We start from the raw sequence: 23,355 nt of genomic DNA on the forward strand, positions 1-23,355 counted from the left end.
CACTCAATGTGGAAAATCAGGGGAATAAATAAAGGTTAGAAAGATAAAACTAAAAGTGGAAATTGTCAAGGAAAGACAAAACACACACATACACGCACAAAAGTCAATTCCATCACCTTTAAACAAATATTCTACTACCACTGAGCTTGTGCACACATGGGCACACACACACACACACACACACACACATATACATACACGACTGTGTGACACCGGAATCCTATTGAACAGAGTGTAATATCCTGCCTTTGTCCCCAGCTACACTGTGAGCATGTCTTATTAAAGTTCCTTTGAAAGCCTGCTTCTCAGGCGGCTGCAAAATTCAGCTGTGAGGATATATTTCGTACTTTACACTATTTAGGCACTTTTCGTTTTTATACTTCGAATAATGCTCTAATTAATAATCAGACACTACATAATATCATTTAAACCCATTTGTGATTATTTCTTTAGAATTTATAGAAATGGATTATGGGACTACGGGGAATAGACATTTTTAAATACCTTAATGCAGATCATCAAACTGTCAAACAAACGGTTGTGCTCCTGTGAATTACAGCAAGCAAAGGATAAAAGAGGAGACCCTCTTAGCACTCCCCATGGTGTGTGTAGGTGTGTGTGCACATGGGCGGGATGATACGAGCAGATATTTCACTAGCAAATTAATATATGCACACATGTATTGGTGGTTTTTGTGTTTTTGCTTTTTGGGTCACACTTGATGCTCAGGGGTTATTCCTAGCTCTGCACTCAGAAATCACTCCTAGCGGTGCTCAGAGAACCATATGGGATGCTGGGAATTGAACTCAGGTCGACAGCATGCAAGGCAAACACACTACCCACTGAGCTATCACTCCAGCCCCTATGTGTATTATTTGGGGGGCGGGGGGGGACTGCACTCTGCTGTGCCCAGGGATTTCTCTGACTCTGCACTCAGGGGTCACTCCCTGGTGGCTTCAGGGACCCACAAGGGTTGCCAAAGATCAAACCAGGGTCACCAACTTGCAAGGCAAGTACCTCACCTCCTGTACTCTCTCCGACCCCAAATTTTATAGCTTTAATTTACACTTCCATATCTAGTTAAATATTTACCACAACTGCTTTTTTGTATCAGGTGTTATCTTGAGAAATTACTATTCTGTTCAGTTTTGCCCATTTTAGGTTTATCCTTTTGAAGATTAAGAACTTTTTATATCAATGTAATCCACCCCCTTCTGTTTCATTTTTTTTTTAATTTTGGTATTGTTTTCTTTCTTTTTTTTTTTACTGTGTTTTGACATCTTTAGGCATAGAAGTTAGTAGGTTTTTAGGTACTAAAGCTATCTTTGCTTTGCAGTCTTTTTTTTTTCCAGCTTTTTTTTTTTTTTTTTTTTTGCTTTTTGGGTCACACCCGGCAATGCTCAGGTGTTACTCCTCGCTCTGCACTCAGGAATTACTCTTGGCAGTGTTCAGGGGACCATATGGGATGCTGGGAATTGAACGTGGGTTGGCCACGTGCAAGGCAAATGCCCTACCCGCTGTGCTGTCACTCCAGCCCCATTGCTTTTTTTTTTTTAAACTTACTACATATACTACTAAGGTGAGGACCAGAGCAGGTTATTTTTCCTCCCAGCACCAAATGTGATGATTTTCCTGAAGTAGCTCAATTAGCATGTATTAAACCCACATTTACTGGGACTCTGGAGGCTCGCTCCTTTGGATGAAGATTAGGCTCTTCAGGTCTCCAACTCCCTTTGCCACCTCTCTGCCTGATTTGTCCCTCCGTGTTCTGACACTGACACTCGACAGCTCTGCAGTCAGGGCCACCAGGGCTACTCTGCCAGAACTCTCCATCATGACAATTCCCTGGGGACTTTCCTCCTTGACTCCAGCTAATGTGAATCCTCCCCCAAGGACTGGCTCAAACCAGAACTAGCCAAGTCTGCTCCAGGCACCAAGTGACAGCAGGCCTGTAACAAGAGGATTTGCTCTTCTTGTAGCTTCCTAATGAGTAATCGGTGCGACTTCTCCCAGACTTGGGCTTGAGATGAGCTCTGTTTGTCGGAGTTGCATCCTTTCATCTGCCTGTTTGACATCCCTGTTGACAGGACACGAGATGCCGGGCCAGATGGTGCCAGGCGCATTACACAGATGAGTGGCAGGACTCCAGGTGTGCCGCGTGGGAGGAGGAAGCAGGGGACAAACTGGGCATTTCATCACTGGAGTGTGCTGGAAAGAACACTTCCAGCTGGGGCCTGTCTCTTCTCGAGAGCCCCAGTGATGGATGTTCTAAACAGATTCGGAAATGCTTGCTTCACTCAGGCCTGGGGACAAAAACAAACAAACAAAACAAGATATATGCGCCCTAATCATCTCATCTTCCAGGAGGAAGAGAGAAAGTTTGGCATGTGGTAGAACGTCAGAGGCCCTCCGTTCTAGCCCCTCTTTGGATGACAGTGGTTGTGGTGTGTCTGGGTCTCACGGGTGGCCTAAGGCATGATGATGATGTCTCATTTTGAGATCCCAGTACTCCCGGGCACAATGTGGGACTCTTAGGAGCTGTATGACTGTGACTCTGTCATCCATTCTGCCTTCTGGGCTCCCGAACAGACTTTGTTCTGCCTGGAAGAAGCTGAACTAAGGGAACATTGAGGTACTGGCAATAGTAGAGTAATTTGGAACTTGCGTGACCTTGATGGGGTACTTAACCTTTTAAAGCCTAGTCTTACTTCCTGATCTCTGCCTTGGGGTGATGTAGGTGGACGCCTCTTTGGATGAAGGTGGGAATCAAATGAGACATGAATATTAGATGTATATTTCTGAGCACAGAGCCTAGGGCATGAGAGGCCCTACTGAATGAATGCTTGCTGGGTTTCTCGTAGATATGAAAACGTACCAAAGTGGACTCCATGGGTGCCATTGTTTCCATATACCCTTGGATTCAGGCAGAACCCTTCTGTTTTCTTTAGGTTGGATTGCTGTCATCCAAAGGAACAAGTTGTTTCATAGGCCAGACTGTCCACCGACTTGTGGAAGAGTCTTGTGGAGACTGGACTCTGGGAAATCTCATAGTCACATTCAGAAACTGATATATAGGTGCCCAGATCTTGCCTTAGACATGGTTCTTGGCTCTGTCAAAGGCAGAAGTCAATGCCACAGGGGAGATGGAAACACGCTTATAAGCCAGAGGTGGAGCTAAGTGATAGTGCATAGACTTTGCATGTGGAAAGTTGTGGGTTTGACAACCCTTCTCCTAGCACACTCAAGTCTAGAAAGGTTTTCATCCAACAATCATTCATTAAGCTCAAGCTCTACTTCAGGCCTGTTGTATGTTCTCTGGATACGAACACAAAAGAACTATAGTCCTCTCCTGAGGCCCCAATCCTGTTGGCAGATCGACCAGGCAGCTTCCAGTTGCAGACATCCATTTAAGTCCCTCTTCTTGCCTATCTCTTGGATTTTTGTGATTTCAGCCTCCACAGGTGGCTGTGAGATTACTGAAGGGCATTTCAAGGTCATTATAAGTGTGCGTATGGTCCCAAAGAAAGCCTTTCTCCTCTTTTGTTCCAAATGTATGGGAATAGAAACCAAGACTTGCTTTCTCAGAATTGGTAAATGTAACATCTTCAGATTTTAGAGGGCTGAGACAAATCTTAAGTAAGCTGTGGAGTACAGCCCTCATATTTGATATGGCTTGGATAGCAAATAGCCCTCTCACCCCTGAATCCTGATGGGGTGACTAAGCTAGTGACCTTTCAGGAAGGATGTCCATCAGGCCTCCTTTTACTGGTGTTCTGAGCTCCTCAGAAGCAGCTGACTCTTCAATATCTAAGAAATGCAGAACTGGGTCCAGTTTCATGGGGTAAACACTTAATTTCCTAATTTATGAGGCACTCATTTTTATTAATTGTCCTGTTTGACTAGGCCTGATCTATGGTGCCTGGAAATTCATATTCTAGATCTTTCCATGTCAGGATCTTTGTCCAAATCCAAGCAGACTGCTGATCAGGGAACTAGAAGAAGAATGATGCCATGCACCATGATTGCAGTAACACTACTCGGATGTCAACCATGTGCCTGATCCTGAACTTCCCATCTAATCTAAGCATCCCATGTGACGAGTAGCATTACCCCACTACACAGACGCAGAAGTCAAGGTCGAGTAGGTGTGTTCAATGTCACACAGCTAGTAAGTGATGGGACAAGTCTCGGGTCCCTGTTCTTGGGCTAGAGAACACTGCCATCGATTCTTACAGTGAAAATGGGTTCCACTCTCTCATCCTTTATCCCCAGCCCAGTCTCTTTGTATGTCTTAGTCCCTCCAACTGTTATATATGCCTCCTTGTGCCCCCACCTCCTCTCCTGGTTCACAGTTCAGAGTACCGTGGTCGTGCCTCCAAGCACTCCTATCTATTGGAAGACTGATATCATTTCAGCCATAACGACTCCTGACCAGGTCTTTCTCTTCACTCTTGTCTGAAGACAACATCTTCTGAAACATGGCACTTTGCTCTTGTCAGATGAATGCAGGCCTACAAGTAGTTCCATAATACATACCCATGGGGCGACTGCAGAGAGCAACTCTCTGCTCGGCTATTAAACTAACCTTCCCTCTGTAATGGATTAGTTATTTCAGCAATGAGGCCCATTTGAAGGGAGATCATGAGATAATTGACTGTCAAACAGTTGAGCAATGTTAAGGTCAATTGTGGTGGAGGTCAATTCATTTGAGCAATGGGCTTGCTTCTGACAGGCTTCATAATGTTGATAATAATAACTTTGGTTTAATGGAAGTGTTCAATGATGTTAGAGAAGAATGAACTATTAGACGTTCCGATTAAGTATTGTCTAAACTCAGAAGGCTTGGAAGACAGTTTGGCCATAGTAAATGCAAAAGCTTCGGCGAGGGAGAAGCAGCTTTAGAGAACAGCTGGATTTAATGTCAAAGGCAAATGATTTTCTTTCCCCCTTTACCGATTGACTTGAATTTACACTGTGCCGACCGTGATTATTCCCTGACTCTATATTTATAGCTTCTCATTTGCATTTTCCAGAATAATTAAGAATTTAACCTAGAATGGGCCATTTTTGAGTAGAGGTGAATGCTTTCTGATTTTTAAATGAACTGTCTAAATGAGATACTAAATATATATTGTATTCTCCTTGCTTCCTGCTTAAAGTCCTTCTAAACTTCTCGACTCATTACTGGAACCCAAGGGCCAGATTGCTCTCCTCCCACCTCCGATCCAGAAGTCTGTCTTTGTCTGGAGGGTGAGTCATTCACAGAGGACAGGAGGCTACATAGATACGCTCCTATACCTCCAGCCTCTTGGATACGGAGCCCCAGGCCCCATTCTTTAATGCGAACATCAGGGGATTCCCAGCGCATCCTCAGCTGGCAGCAGAAAGGAAAGAAAGCTCCACTGAATTTTCTTAACTTCCCTGGAAATCATGTTCAATCTCTTTTGTTTTGCTGGCTGTGGAAGTCTCTTTCTCAGGCTTTCAAAGTATTTGCTTCGCTGGGCAGAGTGCAACTTCCTACAATCCTCCAGCTGCCATTCAGGTTCAGCCAAGAAGGGGCAAAACTAGCGAATACTCTGGAAGTGAAGCATCTTCATCCTTTTTTCCTCCATTGGGCACAAAGGGGCCTGAAATTCCAAGGGCTAAGGAACATGTCCCCACAGTACCACATGACTGGAAAAATTAGATGCTCCGCCTTATAGGTCTGCCTTACAGGTCTATTCGCTCTTTCTCTTAACTTCACCCCTTCTCACTATTCCATCGGAACGAACATTAGGGTCCTTGTAAGTCGGTGTGTAAGATTAGCATGCAGCACACCACAAGTTTTTTTTTTTTTACAACTTTTATTTAATACATTTTTATTTCATAGCTGTCACTGTCACTGTCCTCCCGTTGTTCATCGATTTGCTCGAGCGGGCCCAGTAACTTCTCCATTAGAGACTTTGTTGTTACTGTGTTTGGCATATCAAATACATCCTGGGTAGCTTGCCAGGCTCTGCTGTGTGGGCGAGATACTCTCGGTAGCTTGCCGGGCTCTCCGAGAGGGGTGGAGGAATCGAACTCGGGCCGGCTATGTTGGCTGCGTGCAAGGCAAATGCCCTATTTCATAGCTAAATTAGGTATATGTCACTGGCCTACAGCAGCCACTGACACAGGAATCTCTGTGTCCCAGGACAGGAGTCCCACTAGCCACCCCGAGCTCGATTGGTCTCTGTAACTAAAGTTCCTCTTGCAGCATTGATGTTTGGCTACCTGCTGCTGCTTGGTGTTCAGTGCTCACTTATTCTCACCACTCCCAGCTCATGGGCTTTAGGTTTCCAGGACTCTGTTTGCCTCCACATCAGTCTCTGTTGGCTTGTATTGTCTGCTGATCCTGTTATCTATGTTCTCTGCATTGCTTTCTTCCTCTACTTCTCTCTACCCACCCTGTCTGCAGACCAGATCTCCTAGGCTGTGGCTTGTGTTTGCACATGTTACTAATTCCTGCCAGAAGCTGTTCCTGATAGCTGGTTATATCCCATGTAAGCGCGGTTTAAAATGACCTTTTGAGTAATGTTGATTATCTGCCCCCAGACCCTGAGATTAGCTCATCAACAATGGAGGTCTGCGTCTGATCCCTGTGTTCATTCTCAACTAGTAGGTGAGGAGCCCTGGGCTGAGCTCACACAGCAGCTGTTTTCTGCAGCAATGAAACAGTAGTGTCAAAGAGAGGACTTATGTTCTACCTGGACACGGAGTCCCAGTGTCCCTGACAGGCAGAATCAGAGCTTGCTGGAAAGCCTGAAAGCCCCAGGAAGTTTTTTCTTTCCTTAGAGCCCAGAAGGAGTTTTGGGTCGGAAAACAGTTTGAGACTACTTCAGAGTTCTAAGGTGGAGAACAGGGTAATTAGGAGGTGTGCTGGGACAACTCACCTCATCTCTTAGTAGGTGAGTGACATGTCTGCAGAGTTGTCCACAGGGAAGATTCTAGGGTCCCGCACATTCCTACGAGCCTAAATGAAAATGAACAGTGGCTCCAATTTAGTGTCTGCATTGTTAGTTGTAGGAGAGGAAAATGCTGGTCAAACAGGGTCACCCAGGAATTCACAGGTACTCAGCTGGGCCAGGTCGCAGGTCAGAGATAGATTGGAGGTATTTAGCGAATCTTATAATAGTCATAAAATTCTGTTGCAAACCCTTAATATGTCTCTTTTTTCCCTTTTGTCCTCTCACAGTAAGAAAGCGGGCTTTAGCTATGTTATCCATCATGCCCAAATGAAGACATTGAGGCTGAGGGGTGTGCACAGGACTTGCTTGAGGTCACCCAGATAATAAATGGTGGAAACAAGAGATTTACTGAGGTCAATCACACAGACTCCAGAGACAGGTTGAGCTCATGGGAAGATGTGCGTGGGAGGGAGCTGGAACCACGAAAGAGGAGGAGATTTGGCTTAGTTCACATTTTGTTTTGAGTGATGTTGGCAGGTCTGTAACCATTTGGAAAAAGATAAATGGAAATTTCCCAAATAGACTGGGCTTACTACCACTTTTTACCCCTCAGGTTAGTGTTGTCAGACAAGACTCTCAGCACAAATGGTGACGAGCAATCGCAATATGGACTTCTATTTATTTAGAAAACTGATATAAAATTCACAATCAGAGCCAAGCATTTATTGAGACTGTAGCAATGTCTTCCCATTGTTCATGGATTTGCTTGAGCGGGCACCAGTAACGTCTCCATTGTGAGACTTGTTGCTGTGTTTGGCATATCGAATACGCCATGGGGAGCTTGTCAGGATCTGCTGTGGGGGTGGGATACTCTAGGTAACTTGCCGGGCTCTCTGAGAGGGAGGGAGGAATCAAACCCGGGTCAGCTGTGTGCAAGGCAAATGCCCTACCTGCTGTGCTAGTTTACAAAAAATAAGGGAAAAAATGAAAATCTACATATGCTTACTATGTAGAGCTGTCCTGAAGACCTAGGTAGCTTTCCTTTGAAATTCATCTTCTCACTTTTGGATTCTGTGAAATGGGGCCAAGTGCCTTGCCTAGCCTGAAAGCAGGCATAGATGAGACTGAGTTACAGGACTTCTAGCTTAATTTGGTTATACTTCCTGTGCTAGGAGAAAGTCTTCACCTTCATGAGAATGACAAGTGGGGCTTTAAAACCATCCTATAATACTTCCTTTGTTTTGGCTTCAAATATGCTGTTGATAACAGCTGTTACCACTATACGGTGTGTTTATTGTTGAGTAATTGTGTTTTGCTTTTATATTGGCAAAGCTATTATTTGCACTCTTAGGAGTCACGGACATCCTGTGTGCGCAAATGAATTAATGTGACAATGGCTTTTGACTTTGGAAGCGGCAGCCTAGTGATACTTTTATTTGCAGTGTTGTTAAATACGTTCATCAGAGCACCTATAACTAATGGTTTTCTCTGCTACAAATTCCCCAAGATTGTGCAACCAAAGAACCAGAGAGGAGACGGCAGAGCGAAATTATGAATATCTTTCTTATGATTTTGAGACCTGGCCAAAGCTGTAGAGTGTTTTAGATTTGAAACAGTGAGAATAGACAAAAACAGACCCTGGGAACTCCCTAGAAAATATATTAAGGGGATGGAGTCCTGCATTGTATCGCATCACCAGAAGATCAAATCAAAATGATATTCCTTTCCTTCCTTACCACACACACTCACACATGTGCACACAAATACCCTGAGTACCACCAGAATGGATACCCAAGCACAGAGCCAGGAGTAATCCCTGGCCCATCTGGATGCACCCTCTCTAGTCTTACCCAAAAAAAATCAAAATGAAAACAAACAAAACACACATATATCCAAGGGATTTTCTGTTTCTCCAGAACTTTCTCAGGGACAGATAGGGGAAGTTCAGTCAATAGGATTGTGTGACTATTTCATTATTACTTATCACTCCTTGTACCGGGAACCATACAGATAGCTATATTATGCACTCATTTGGCTATATCGAAAGGCAGACAGAAGACCTAAGTTACATGAAGGTTGGTGGCTATTCTCAAGGAACAGGAAGGTACAGCAATGAATAAATAGATCTGCGTGAGAATCCTGAAAACTTGCACGGAAATCACTTACTTTGGGAAAGAGAGGAGGTGAGTGAGCTGTGAGGAGACAGCTCAGATGTGCAGAGAAAGTGCCTGGCATATGAGAGAATTCCACTTGGCAAACACCCAAGTGTCTTCATTCTATGTGAAGTGAAGTGTGGATGGCAAAGACATAACAAAAAACCAAACTAAAACCAATGAGCGAGGCATGTTTCTAATCTTTGGAGCAGTCTACTTATAGTACTTCATGCACCAAGCAAACAAAGGGCCAATGCCTCCAGTCCTGGTGGGACCTAGTGACAACTTAAAAAACACAGAAGTTGCCTTTGAGACTCTCCCAAGCAAATCCAAATGTTTAGTAACTTGAAAAACTGTCAGAGGGGAAAATGAACTTTGGCTGAAGCCTTTTTAATTAAAAGGATAAGAAACCCTCAGAGACCAGGAAAGGGCCACTATAGAGGCAGGTGATGAACAAGACAAAAGCAGAGCCTGTGAGAAAAGAAAGAAGGCCTCTAGATCAGGAAAGAGCCCAAGGAAACGTTTTCAAGTTTGTAATATGTGGGGGTGTATGGCACATTCATGATCCATCTATGATTTGCCCGTGACACACTTGTGACACACCTATGACACACAATTCATCCACAACATATTCATGGTATATCCACACTTGCCTAGTTCATGTTCTTTCCACAACACACCCATGATATACCCACTTCCATCTAGTTACCTGAAATAGACACAGATCATTTTCATGAACATGCATACATCTTTACCATTAAAACATCCTTCCAGACCCAAATAGAATGAGCCTGATACTATGAGAAGACATAACCAGTGCCTCATTACTCAATAATCAATGTTGAATTATAAGGGTAAAGTGAATCCTAGCTAAGGTGAACCTGCAAACAGCAGGTCCCTCCCACATCCTAAATAAACTCATTGTGGAGGGGCTGGAGCAATAGCACAGCGGACAGTGCATTTGCCTTGCATGTGGCCAACCCAGGTTCGATTTACAGCATCCCAAACGGTCCCCCAAGCACCGCCAGGAGTAATTCCTGAGTGAAGAGCCAGGAGTAACCCCTGTGCATCACTGGATGTGTCCCAAAAAGCAAAAAAAAAAAAATCATTGTTGTTTGAGACCATTTGAATGTTGTCTCTAAAGAATGGAAGCACAAGAGTTTTATTCATTTTCATTCATTTCATTTCATCTTCCTGTTATTCGTCGAATGCCTCGAGCAGGCCCCAGTAACGTCTCTTTCATCCTAACCCTGAGATTATATTCAAGGCTCTTTAGGAGAATGAGACCCATCATTGTTACTGGTATTTGGCATATTTGGTACGCCACGGGGAGTTTGCCAGACTCTGCCCTGTGGGCAGGCTACATTCGATAGCCTGCAAGTTTGTTCAAAGTAGGTATGAGATGATAAGATGTCATAAAAGATGTCCTGATAAGATGTTCCGGGAGCTTGATTTTATAGTCTCTGAGTCTTGGCCGTTGATGGGATTACACGGCGCCAGGGGGCCAGGTGGTGGGTGTGACCCCCGCCTGCTGGAATTTGGAGGATCTGGATGGAAGATGCTCGACTCCAATCCGAGTAGGCTTGGAGGTCTCGGCCCCGGAACCCGCGTGGCTTTGTCCCTCTGCCAGTACCTTCAGGTGTGCGGAGAGTGGTCTCAGCATGGTGGTGGCTGGTCCTGGAGGTCTTCGGCTGCCGGAGCCCTGGTCGGGGTGGGGAGGAAAGCTCTGAGACCACTGCACTGAGACCACTCTGAGACCAAAGCTCTGAGACCACTGCACTGAGACCACTCTCCGCACACCTGAAGGTACTGGCAGAGGGACAAATCCATGCTGGTTCCGGGGCCGAGATCTCACAGCCTACTCGGATAGGAGTCGAGCACCCTCCACCCAGATCCTCCAAATTCCAGTAGGCGGGGGTCACACCCACCACCTGGCCCCCTGGCGCCGTGTAATCCCATCAACGGCCAAGACTCAGAGACTATAAAATCAAGCTCCCGGACAAGAGTTTTATTCAATGTAAAGAATATTGCAAGAAGGCCTGAGCCACATCACATATGTCCAGTATTTGGAGCTTTCCAAATCAACGATCAGAGACTTCAGCTGATATCCCTCAGCTGATAAATTTTTGACATATCAAAGGGTTGTTAAAGACAAACAACTAAAATCTAACATCAAATGAATAAAGAATATGCAGCAGACTGTGGCTTTGTGAAGCCCAACTTTCCAACCCTTAGGGAAAAACTGATGCCTCTATATCAGAGAATTTCATGCATCCAGGGAACAAATATGAATTCAGTTTTGACTTACAGGTGCTGTAGATAGACATGACCAAAAACAACAACAACCAAACCAACCAGCAATAGCAACATCAAACATGAGATGCTTGTAAAAAAAATTGGGAGATGCCAATTGGAAATAGAACCTGCTATTTACTTGCCATCCAGATATAACAAGGCACATGCTGTTACATAACAGCCACCTTCCTGGGATGGCAGGGGGCAGAGGGACTATGGGTATGGCTGGAGCAGATCCTGCCTCCACCATTTGCAGGTCCAAGTGGCGCCCGCTGCCAAAGCTGGCTATCTTTGCCCCAGTCTTGTCTTCTGTGAATATGGTAGTGATGTCAGTGGGCCCCACGGGTGACTTATGTGAAGCGGGGAGGAGAAAGATGGTCACTTTCTCCCCAACCGCCTCTGCCACCCGGGACCCAGGGTTACTGGGTTCTTGTCTCGCTCACAGAAAGGAATTTCAGGAGTAGACAAGCAGTGAAGTAGAACAGATTTTATTTGGAGGATTATTTGGTTGTGGAGGGAGAGAGAGTGAGAGAGTAGTGTACTAAAGAGAGAACAAGGGCTTCTCCAAGGGCAGAGAGAGCCCCTACACACATCCTAGCATTAGACAGAAAAGCATGAAAGTACACATCTCAAGAGGGGAGATGCCGGCGACACATGGGCTCAGCCCACATGTGCTCGGCCACGTGGGCGCAAGCAGCACAAGGGCTCAGGCAGGATATGCGGGCCCTTCCTTTGTCCAAGGTGGCCTTTATAGGGGTTCCCCAACCTGCCCCAGGTGAGCCCGTTGTAAGGAGGTTACCAGGGAGGTTGGGAAAGGTGATGGTCTTCTTTGAAATTCCTTTCCTGGTCTTTTGTTCCTGCTGGAACTTCTTTGGGTCTGTTGCTAGAGCCAGGTGAGGGTCTTATTAAGCCTTTGTTCCTGTTTTCCTATTTTCTGCAGGGCTGGCTTTTGTCATTGCCTTGGGAGGGGGCCTTCCCTGTCTACCTGCCTACATCAGCAGCAGTTGGGGGTCAGTACTTCCCCTTGCTCCTGTTGCCCCTCTCCCCTGGCTTCCCCCTCGTCTCTCCATGCTTCCTCCATCCACATGCACAGGCATCTGCTGCACTGTCCTGAGGAGCCCCACGGAATTGCTTCCCTTGCATCCCTGTTCTGCTTTGCTTGGCCGTGAGAACGTTCTGACACATCACAGGACATATCTGGGTGTTTGCTCACTCCCTCCTCTTTGGCACAGTGTCTGCTGCCTTTGCTCCTCATCCTGCACCAGGCCTAGCTGGGTATCCTCACAAGGGAGGTCTTAGAAGCAGTGAAAAAGTGAGCACAGGTGACAAGTTTCTCCAATGCTCTGAGGACCAGATTCTCACAGGGCTGTCAATCTGCTGAAAGACAGTACAAAAGCTGTTGGAAGGCTGAAACAACCCCTCTGATAGGGTTCTCAGTGCAAAGTGCTGGGGTCTTTGAGGTGCTGAGCAGGGAGCCAGGGAGGGCTTCTCCAGGAGCACCACCACTGAGCTGAAGGAGCCAGGAAGTAGGACCAGAACTGAGCCAAGCAGAGAGGGAAGGAACCAGAGCCTGAGGGATAGTATGCACAGATGTGTGGGACAGTCACTGTAGGTGAGAGCTCGGAGCAGGTCTTACCTCTGGGCTATAACCAAATGTCCTAAACTCATGGGCTATGTCCCAGACCCGTGGATTGTCCTAGTTGGTGACTTCTGTGTCCTACACTCGTGCACTGCAACCACACATCACACACTCACAGTACCCCTCTCTGTCACATAAGAGACTTCAAACCCACATGCCCATGGGGACTGTCTTCCTCTACTTAGGGCCCTTCGTGTTCTGTACATTCTCTTCTGTTCTGCCTCAGATGCATTTGGAAGCTGGATAGTTACAGCCACAAGCTCTGGGTTTTGTAGCTAGAGAATAAGATTAGCATGTTGATCACCAGCGATCTTGCCGCATTTTTATTTATTCGTTCTTTATTGAATGACTCATGTAGGTATATTTGCATGGAGCAGAAACCACAGAGACAGAGACCTCGATGTCTGAGATAGCAACCCATATTATCTCTCTTTTTCTCCCAGTCAGACTGTTCATCATTTGTCCCTCACTGCTTCTTATGTCTTGTTTTCCCCACCCTGCTGCTCTTCTGGTCTTTTCTGTCTCACTTTCTTTACAGTGGCCTGAGTTTATATACGGATTACTCTTTCCTTCCTTACTTTCTATATACACAGTGACCTTGATGTAGGCAGGTAGATAGGGAAAGGCCCTTTGCAATGAAACACAGTTTCATGGAAGAATTCTAGGAATGACCCACCTTGTGGATACAGAAAACAAAGACCTGATAAGACCATCCGCAGACCCTGAGGATATAGGCCTCCTCTCCATGAAGTTCCTCTTTTTGGACCTCCCTGGTAACCTCCTTAGCAACGAACTTTTACCTGGGAAGAAGCTTCACATGGTGTCAGGCTGGAGAAACCCTATAAAGGTCACCTTGAACAAAGGAAGGGCACACATATGCTGCCCGAGCCCATGTGCTGCTTGCGCCCATGTGGCCGAGCACATGTGTTGCCCGAGCACATGTGTCGCCCACATCTCCCCTCTTGAGATGTGGACTTTCATGCTTTCATGTCTAGTACTAGGATGTGTGTAGGGGCTCTCTCTCTCTCCCCGCCCTTGGAGAAGCTCTTGAGTATGTTACTCTCTCACTCTCTCTCCCTCCATACCTAAAGATCCTCCAAATAAAATCTGTTCTATTTCACTGTTTTGTCTACTCCTGGAATTCTTTTCTGCAAGGCGAGACAAGAACTCAGTAACCCTGGGTCCCGGGTGGCAGAGGCGGTTGGGAAGAAAGTGACCATCTTTCTCCTCCCCGCTTCACATAAGTCACCCTGGGGCCCACTGACACCAACCTGAGTGTATACTCACCTTTTGTATTTCTGCTCTTAGTTCTTACTGCTATCTGATTTGTTTATACCTCACTGGTCATCTAATCAGAAACAAATAATCAGATCATAGCACAGCGGGTAGGGCGTTCGCCTTACAAGCGGCCAACATGGCCGACCCGAGTTCGATTCCTCCGCCCCTCTCGGAGAGCCCGGCAAGCTACCGAGAGTATTCGATATGCCAAACACAGTAACAACAAAGTCTCCAATGGAGACGTTACTGGGCCCGCTCGAGCAAATCGACGATCAACGGGAGGGCCTTTACCTTTACCTTTACCTTTACCTATATGTAAAAGAGGATATAGGCTGGTTGTGGAATGACCATTCAGATCACAACCGCCCTGAAAAGCATTTGTAAAATGATGACATATGCCCTTATGCAAATAAGATTTATAGGATGAGTTAGATGCCATTTTACCCTATGAGGATTTGTCAGATGATCCACTAGAGGTTTTGATTATCTAGCATCTCCTGCCTCTTTTTTTTTTTTTAATTTTTATTAGTGAAACACCATGAGGTACAGTTGTAGACTTACAAATTTTTGTGCTTGGGTTTCAGTTATACAATTGTACAATTGAAACCCAAGCACAAAAATTTGTAAATCTACAACTGTATCTCAGTCTCTGCCCCCGCGCCTGGGTGTTCCTTCCCGGAGTCCCTTGGAGGGGAGCGGGTTGAGCTTTCCTCCCCGCCCCGACCAGGGCTACGGCAGCCAAAGACCTCCAGGACCAGCCACCACCATGCTGAGACCACTCTCCGCACACATGAAGGTACTGGCAGAGGGACAAAGCCACGCGGGTTCCGGGGCCGAGACCTCCAAGCCTACTCGAATTGGAGTTGAGCATCTTCCACCCAGATCCTCCAAATTCCAGTAGGCGGGGGTCACACCCACCACCTGGCCCCCTGGCGCCGTGTAATCCCATCAGCGGCCAAGACTCAGAGACTATAAAATCCAGATCCCGGACGACAACAGTGCAGTCTCTGCCCCCGCGCCTGGGTGTTCCTTCCCGGAGTCCCTCGGAGGGGAGCGGGTTGAGCTTTCCTCCCCGCCCCGACCAGGGCTACGGCAGCCAAAGACCTCCAGGACCAGCCACCACCATGCTGAGACCACTCTCCGCACACATGAAGGTACTGGCAGAGGGACAAAGCCACGCGGGTTCCGGGGCCGAGACCTCCAAGCCTACTCGAATTGGAGTTGAGCATCTTCCACCCAGATCCTCCAAATTCCAGTAGGCGGGGGTCACACCCACCACCTGGCCCCCTGGCGCCATGTAATCCCATCAGCGGCCAAGACTCAGAGACTATAAAATCCAGATTCGGGAACCGCGCGGCCGCATTCGCGGCTGCGCGACATCTTATTATCTCATTCCTACTTTGGACAAACTTGCAGGCTATCGAATGTAGCCTGCCCACAGGGCAGAGTCTGGCAAACTCCCCGTGGCGTACCAAATATGCCAAATACCAGTAACAATGATGGGTCTCATTCTCCTAAAGAGCCGTGAATATAATCTCAGGGCTAGGATGAAAGAGACGTTACTGGGGCCTGCTCGAGGCAATCGACGATTAACAACTGTATCTCATGGTGTTTCACTAACAAAAATTTTTAAAAAATGTAAATGATTGGTAATGGGCACTGGTGGAGGGATGGGTACTGGATCATTACCTCGTTTTTTTTTTTTTTAGCAGATAGAAAACCAGAAGTCCATCCTAATTTATTAAATTTATTATGATTATTATTGATTAGGCTTTTTTATTTTTTCAGTTTGGGGGGTCACATCTGGTAGTACTCAAGGTTTACTCCTGGCTTGTGCTTAGGGATCATTCTTGCTGGTGCTTGGGAGACCATATATAGTGCTGGGGATCAAACCAGCATCAGTTGCATGCCAGGAAAGTACTTTATCTCTCTACTATATCTTCAGCCCCTGATGTTATTGTTCTTCTGACATATAATATCAGTGATTGCTCAGGTATAATGACCACCATGGCCGTGGCCGTGTCAGTGTTTAGAAAATAGTTAACCTCAGAATGTATATTAATTCCCAAGAAGGTTTAGAAAATTGCTATAGAATATTTGAAATTCCCTCCTCAGAGATGAGAAAACTGTGTTTTAGAGTGGCTAGTATCCTGTCTCCTGTCAGAAGGATGCAAGGGTGGATGGGGGTGTGTGTGTGTATGTGTGTGTGTGTGTTTATGTGTGTGCTTATGTGTGTCTATGTATGTGATGTGCATGCATGTGTAATACACATTTAACATGCATGTGTGTGAGCAAGTGGGAGGCAAAGATAGGATGGAAGAAAAAGAGAAGGGGAGAGAGAGATGGAGAAAGAGAGAGAGAGGGAAGGGAAAAGAGAGGGAGGGAGGAAAGGAAGAGAGGTAAAATGAGGGAGGATATAAAGGGAGGGAGAGAATCTTATTTCCAACCCACCTTGTCCTCCATCCCTTCAATGCTGTGTGAGACAGGTGGATTCAGGGAGTGGAGAGGCCCTGTGTTCTGTTTTCTGCTGTGCTTGTTGCCTTGGTGGCCACTGGAGGCCTGGCTGTAAGGTCTCTCAGCCTACTCTGTGGTTCAGAATGGCCGGGCAGAACAGGTACTCCCTGAGACAACGTATTCTCCCGTCTAGTCACTTATATTCCCGATGGCTTGGGCCCTGTCAGCTCACTGTTGGTTGGATTCTGTTTCCCTTTGGGGTTTCAGTGCTCATATCAAGGAATGGGGAGGCAGTGAACTTTCCCTTGCCATCCTTACAAAGATGCTATAAAGCAACAGGCCCTGGGGAACTCATTCCAAACAGTTTGGCCAGATCCAGACTGCAACTAGGTTGAGAACATCCAAAGAAAGCACTTTCATCCTTTCAGCACCTTTTGCTTCCATATCAAAGTCTGGAATGATCAAAATTCGACCAGAGAAGGTTCCTTTGCATGTACAAAGGGCACGGTGAGTGTTCTGTGGAGCCTGGACTGTGGCAAGCCGCAGGATGAAATTGGAAATGGCCCTGGGTAATGGCAAGCTAGATTGGGCCTTGGAGTGAGGAGCCTGGTGACTTATTGTTTAATGTTTCCAACATGAAGTACACAATTGATTTTTTTCCCTCCTTAATCCCTCCGACTCCCAAGCTTTTATTGTTTCTAAAATAAGATAAACCAAGCAGGTGTGATTTCAGCTCTGTAAACAATCTTTATTTTTCTGGCTGATAGAACGAGAAATTGAGACGGAGACCAGGCTTGTGAGAGGGGGTAAGTCATGTAATCATGGAAATCATCGATCTTAATGCCGCCCCCTCTTTCCATTCCCCTCCCCTCAGAACTTGCCCTCGGGTCCTTGTCGATACAGCCTGAAAGTGTGGCATCTCGGCCTCAAAATCTCGGAATCCCTCTGCTTCCTTTCACGGATCAAGTCACACTCGTTAGTTTTGAAGATGATTATGGGCGCTCTGAAAATGACTTCACTTCCCGATCCAGGCAAATAACTGTCTAATGATTTGATTTAAATGCCTTGGGTCTGGGAACTTTGGGAAGTTGGGTGATATTCCATCTTACTGTATTTTCTGAAGCCCTTCTTCTCTTTTCCTTGAGCATGGATATGATGAGAAATATTAGGAGGGTTTCTCCTTCCCAAGTGGGCAGAAGGAGAGATGCATCTGTCTAGGCGTCTCAGCAGACTAAGTTTCTTCTGGCTTCAGTTGAATAAGTGCTAGAAACTCATGGTCTTCTCCCCCCTGCCTCAAGTCTCCTGGGTAGAGGAATACTTGCAGGCAGGAGCAAACTCTGTCTCCAGCTGAAGACCCCAGCAGACCCCTAGCTAGTGCTTGCTTGTGGGCAGGCATTCCGCCTGCTGAGCTTGGGTCTATTATAGTTCTGGAGTCCCTGGATCTTAGGTGAGTCCCTTGTCTTTTGGGGAGTGAGTTTGTCATAAATACCTTATACAACTCTACTCTACTGCCTCCCATGGCCCTTCTACAGTGTAGACGTGAGGGGACAACAGTGGGGTGGAGGGAGCAAATAAGGTGTTGGGGACAGAATCACTCATGGAGATGGTGGTAGAGTTCCGCAATTAGCTTCACTTTCTGAGTCCCCAGTTCTTTATCTCAGTGGAACCAAAATTGCGTAGACAGGGTCGGGACTTGTGGTTGAACAATATTAGGACTTGTGGTCCTAATATTTTTGCTTTTCCTGTTTTTTTTTAACCTCTAGACCAGTGTTAGTCTGTGTTAGTCTGAGTCTCCAAAACAGTGATAATTATTTAAAATGTTATGGTTATTATGAATAGCATTTCTAAGGCTTCTGTATATGTTTGTCACCAAACATTGGGACTTGTGGTTGAACAAGGAGAGATTATTTGAATCAAAAACTATCCTCAAAGCCTAGAGCATGAGACCATGAATTCTCCCTCTTCCTCTGCCTCAGTCAGTGCCTTGGAGCCTTCTGCTGCCTGGAGAAACCAGCGTCTAGCATCATTCATGAACTCAGAGGGGCAGGAGGGACCGGAAATGCCATCATTTACCTGGGAATAAATAGATCCAAGAAGCATGTTGCTTATGCCCAATGACCACCCAGCCCAGTGACTTCTCAGGAACAGGGCACAGGGCAGATAAGTTCAATCTCAGCAGTACTCTGTATCCCTGCTGTATGTCTGGCCACTGAGCCATTCTTCCCTGATCTCCAGCCACTGCTGGTCTCTGAAATGTTGTCCCAAGGATATATATGCAAGGAATGATGCAGTACAGATAAGCCCAGGCTGAGCCAAGATTTCAGACATGCTTAGAGGGTCTTGGAACAAATTTCCTATGACCTACTGAAAACTGCAATCACGGCAACCTCCATTTTTATTGTATGAAGTAACTCACTCATTCGCTAGTTTAATGATTTTTTTAAATAAGTCTACTACTTGCAGATCATTGGTCCTAATATTTTGTTGTTGTTGTTGTTGTTAATGGGACCTCCCATTAAACACATCCATTTGTGCTCAGGGCTCATCCCTGGTTCTATGCTCAGGGTTCACTGCAGGCAGTACTTGAGGGATCATATGTGGTGCCCAGGAATAGAACCATGGCTGGCCATGTGCAAGACATGTTTAAGTACCTTAAACCCTTGCTATTACTTTGACCCCTAAGATTTGGTTTTAAATTTGATTATGAAAGCAATATTTCTTAAAAGCACCGACTTCCAAAGATGACTGTAAGCTAGTTAGAACAGACCATTATGAATAAATTACCAATTAGGGAATAAATGTACCATTTCCCTTCCAGTTTCCCAAAGGCCAGTGTAAGAGAGGTCAGGTTGAAATTCTAAATAGAGGGAACTTTTCTTCAGCCAGTGGAGTCACGCATGGGTTTGAGTGCCCCATACCCCATCCACTGATGGAGTACTAAGATTTCAAAAATGCTGATGAAGGAAAGGCACATGATCACTTTCTGTTGATGACGGATGAGAGAAGTACTGGGGACTTGGTGGTCTTCTGAGCAGCTCTCAACCCTGAGGTTCTGTAGACACTGGGGTTCTTTTAGCCTAGCAGCACCTAGGTGGCTTCTTCCCTTGGAGGTCTGCAATATAAAGAATAGATGACTGCCAGCTTGAGTCTCTTTTTCTCTCCCAGGGGAGAAGACACTGCAAATATGAATCAAACACAATGAACTAAGTAGAGAACATAATGGGTGTGGCAGATAACTCAAAGCTAGCAACTAGAACAACTGACAGGAACTTTTCCTCTTAAATTAACTAAAGTCCTAAGGATGTGATGGAGCCCAGTAAACTCTGGGATTCTAGCATCAAATGGGTCTTTGAAGTCCCAGAGGACTTCAGAACATATGAAGAACAGGGTTAGGGGCTGACTCTTTCTAGCTTGGATAGGAAGCATGGGTTTGAGCGTCCCATGCTTTGAGACCTTAGCATCATTTATATTGAGTCATCCCCTTGTTTACTGGGTTCAAGCAAAGTCAAACACTTTTTGTTTTTACCACTCCCTATTTTTACTACTACTGATTTTGTTTTACCTACTCCTCCAACTTTGGTACTTGCCACAAACTGGCAGGAACTTGGTTCAATTATTTACTTTACGTCAATATTAAGCTCCCAGAAATTTCATTTTGATGTTCTCATTTTTTACAAAGAAAATACTTGTTTGGAATTGACTACTTCCAGATTTTTTTTAAAGCAGTGAAGACCTTGAAGTCAGTGAAAGTTGGTAGCATTGCATAATAGTAAAGGGTGAAACTCCAGGGCAGCAGAACTCTGTGAGTCTTTGCTTTTGAGCAATGCAGACAAGATGCAGATCTCTAAACCTCAATTTCCTTCTTTCCTTCTTTCCTTCTTTCCTTCCTTGCTTCCTTCCTTCCTTCTTTCTTCCCTTCCTCCCTCCCTCTTTCCACAAATATTTATTTAGCATATATATCTGATAAGAATTATTTTGCATACTGGGTATCGAAAATAAGATAGAAATTATCCCTGCTTCATAGAGTTTCCATTATCGGAAGAAAGGAGTCAAATGAGGAACAAATGACTCAGCAGACTGGATAATCCATGTGAAGGAAGCAAACAGTCCTCAGCCATGGAGCAGAGTGTATGTGCATGGGGAGGATGGTGAAAGCAGGACTTTTAGCAGAGAGAAGCTTCAAGTTGGGTCTGCAGAATGGAGAAGCTGCAGCCAGGCAGAGAACCTACATAAGGTGGTTCCTCCTCGTGTAGCACATAGGGATGGACACAGTTTCAAAGGATGCTTTATTCCTGCCTAGAACCCAGGTCTTTCCTATCATTCAAAACCCTCCTGCTGGGAGGAAAAGTTTGTTCTTTTGATTGCCTAAAGTGGAGGGTTCAGTGGCATCACAGTTCTCTAGGCCTTATCATGTTTTAGAATGTTATATTATATGTTAGCTATGTACACAGAAATAGAACCAATATAATATCCTATATTAGAGAGAGAAAGAGAGAAAGAGAGAGAGAACGAGAGAGAGACATATCTTAGGATAAACAGGATAATGAGATTTAGGACAAGATGCTATTATGAAGCCTGAGAATTCCTGTGGTCTGCAAGATAAAGATCCCAAAATGTTAGGATGTCCATGATGTAAATTCCAGACCAGAGTTCTGAGAGCCAGGAGTACTGAAAAAGTTCAGCCTGAAAGCAGGAAAAACTGCTGTCTCAGCTCAACTTTGTAAGACAGAGAGCAATTGAACCTTTTCACCCTTTGATTCTATTTAGACTTTTAGTGCGTTAGATAATGGCCAACCATGCTGGCCATGCAGTCCACTCAGTCCACTAATTTATGCCCTGAAATAATGTCATTTTTGTTTAGTTTAGTTTGAGTTTGGGTTTGGGGCTATACTTGGCATTTCTCAGAGTAAGTTTCTCTCTCTCTCTCTCTTTCTCTCTCGCTCTCTCTCTGGATCCCTGAAATAATGTTTAAGCAGACATCTGAGCATTCCCTGACCCAGTAAAGTTGACACACAAAACTAATCTTAGCTCAGAATTCCTATCTATGGCTGAAGAAGTGTGACTTGTAAAAAGAGAATGGACTTGAGATCCAATCTAGATACATCTTTTCTCTGCCATTTGGTCAGAACTGCATAGGACAGTTAATATTCCTGATTCTATTTTTTTTTTTTTTTTGCTTTTCGGGTCACACCCGACAATGCACAGGGGTTACTCCTGGATCTGCACTCAGGAATTACTCCTGGCGATGCTAGGGGGACCATATGGGATGCTGGGAATAGAACCCAGGTCGGCCGCGTGCAAGGCAAACGCCCTACCCGCTGTGCTATCGCTCCAGCCCCAATATTCCTGATTCTTATTTTTCTCATTCGTGAAATGTGACCTAGTGCCTATTGTTGTTAAAACAGAAACAGAAATGAGAAAAGTACGCATAAATGTTCAACTTAGTGTCTTTTATTTAGTTGGCACAGAGTAAAGTCTACTCTTGTCTGTGATGCTTTAAAGTAGTGGAAATCCACCATTTTCTACTCCACACAGCGGAAAGGGAAATCTTTGGCAGAGAGACTTTAAAAACATGTTGCCAGTTCTCTTGACACCCCCATAAAAAGTAGAATCTGGTTACCTGATTGAATCTGACCCTTCCACGGTGTCACACGACTGACAGAAGCCAGCAGTGGTGTCACGCGCTGACTTTTCTGGAAAAGGTACTCAATTCCCCATGGCTCTTCTCTCATGATGCCTCAGCCCTCACTTGTGGACCCCACCATGAAGAAGGCAAGCAGCTGTGTGGAAGGACCACACGCAGGAGTGAGAGGGCCGTGGGCAGATTTGAGCTCCCAGTCTTTGAATCAGCCAGGAACTCCTGCCAAGTTAAAGCCAAACTGCACGTTGGTCTTTAAATGAAGCGTTGCCTTGTCTTAGGTCCTGGGTATCCGAGGTGGTTCACCCCAAGCCTCAGATAAGCTCATTCCCCTGCCTGGGTGCACCCCGCTCCTTGCTCTCATGGTCCTCCCTCCACGCTGAGCCTAGAAGATCCAGTAGAGTCTTTAGCAAGAAGGACCACTTGGGTGTGTGTTGGTGGGGGATGGGCAGAGCGGGGGGAAGGGTGAGGCACAGAGACTGGCAGAGAAGGGGGGGGAACACACATGCATCTCCTTTCTTCCACCAACTCCCTGCAAGTCTACAGAATGTAGCTTCTCCCAGGGCCTCGCTTCTCCTCTCTGTGTGGTGTTTTTGGATTAACTTCAGGCATCTGCTCTCCCCAAGGCCATGGAGGGAAAGAGATGTAGGGAACCTTGCCAGCTTCAGGCATTTGGGATTGTAAGCCTCTATTTTGCATGCCGTAGTATAGAAATACAACATTTTCTGGCACTTTGCACATTTTCAATTAAAGGAAACAGTCAAAAACACTTTGGATGGGAGAGGGAGATTTCATGTCTCCCATCCTCCAAGTGAACTGGCAAGGGAGTTTGGTTGGAGCCTCGAGCTTATCTATTCGTTCTGTGATTCTCATGAAGTCCTCATAGAACTGCACCCCAAAGAAGGCTTCCATGCCAGCCACCCACTTGACAACCGCCAATTCTCTTACTGTTTGAATGAAGACAGGCAGGGC

This window comes from Sorex fumeus, unplaced genomic scaffold, assembly GCF_029834395.1.
Source record: "Sorex fumeus unplaced genomic scaffold, SorFum_2.1 ptg000006l, whole genome shotgun sequence".
NCBI lineage: Eukaryota > Metazoa > Chordata > Mammalia > Eulipotyphla > Soricidae > Sorex > Sorex fumeus.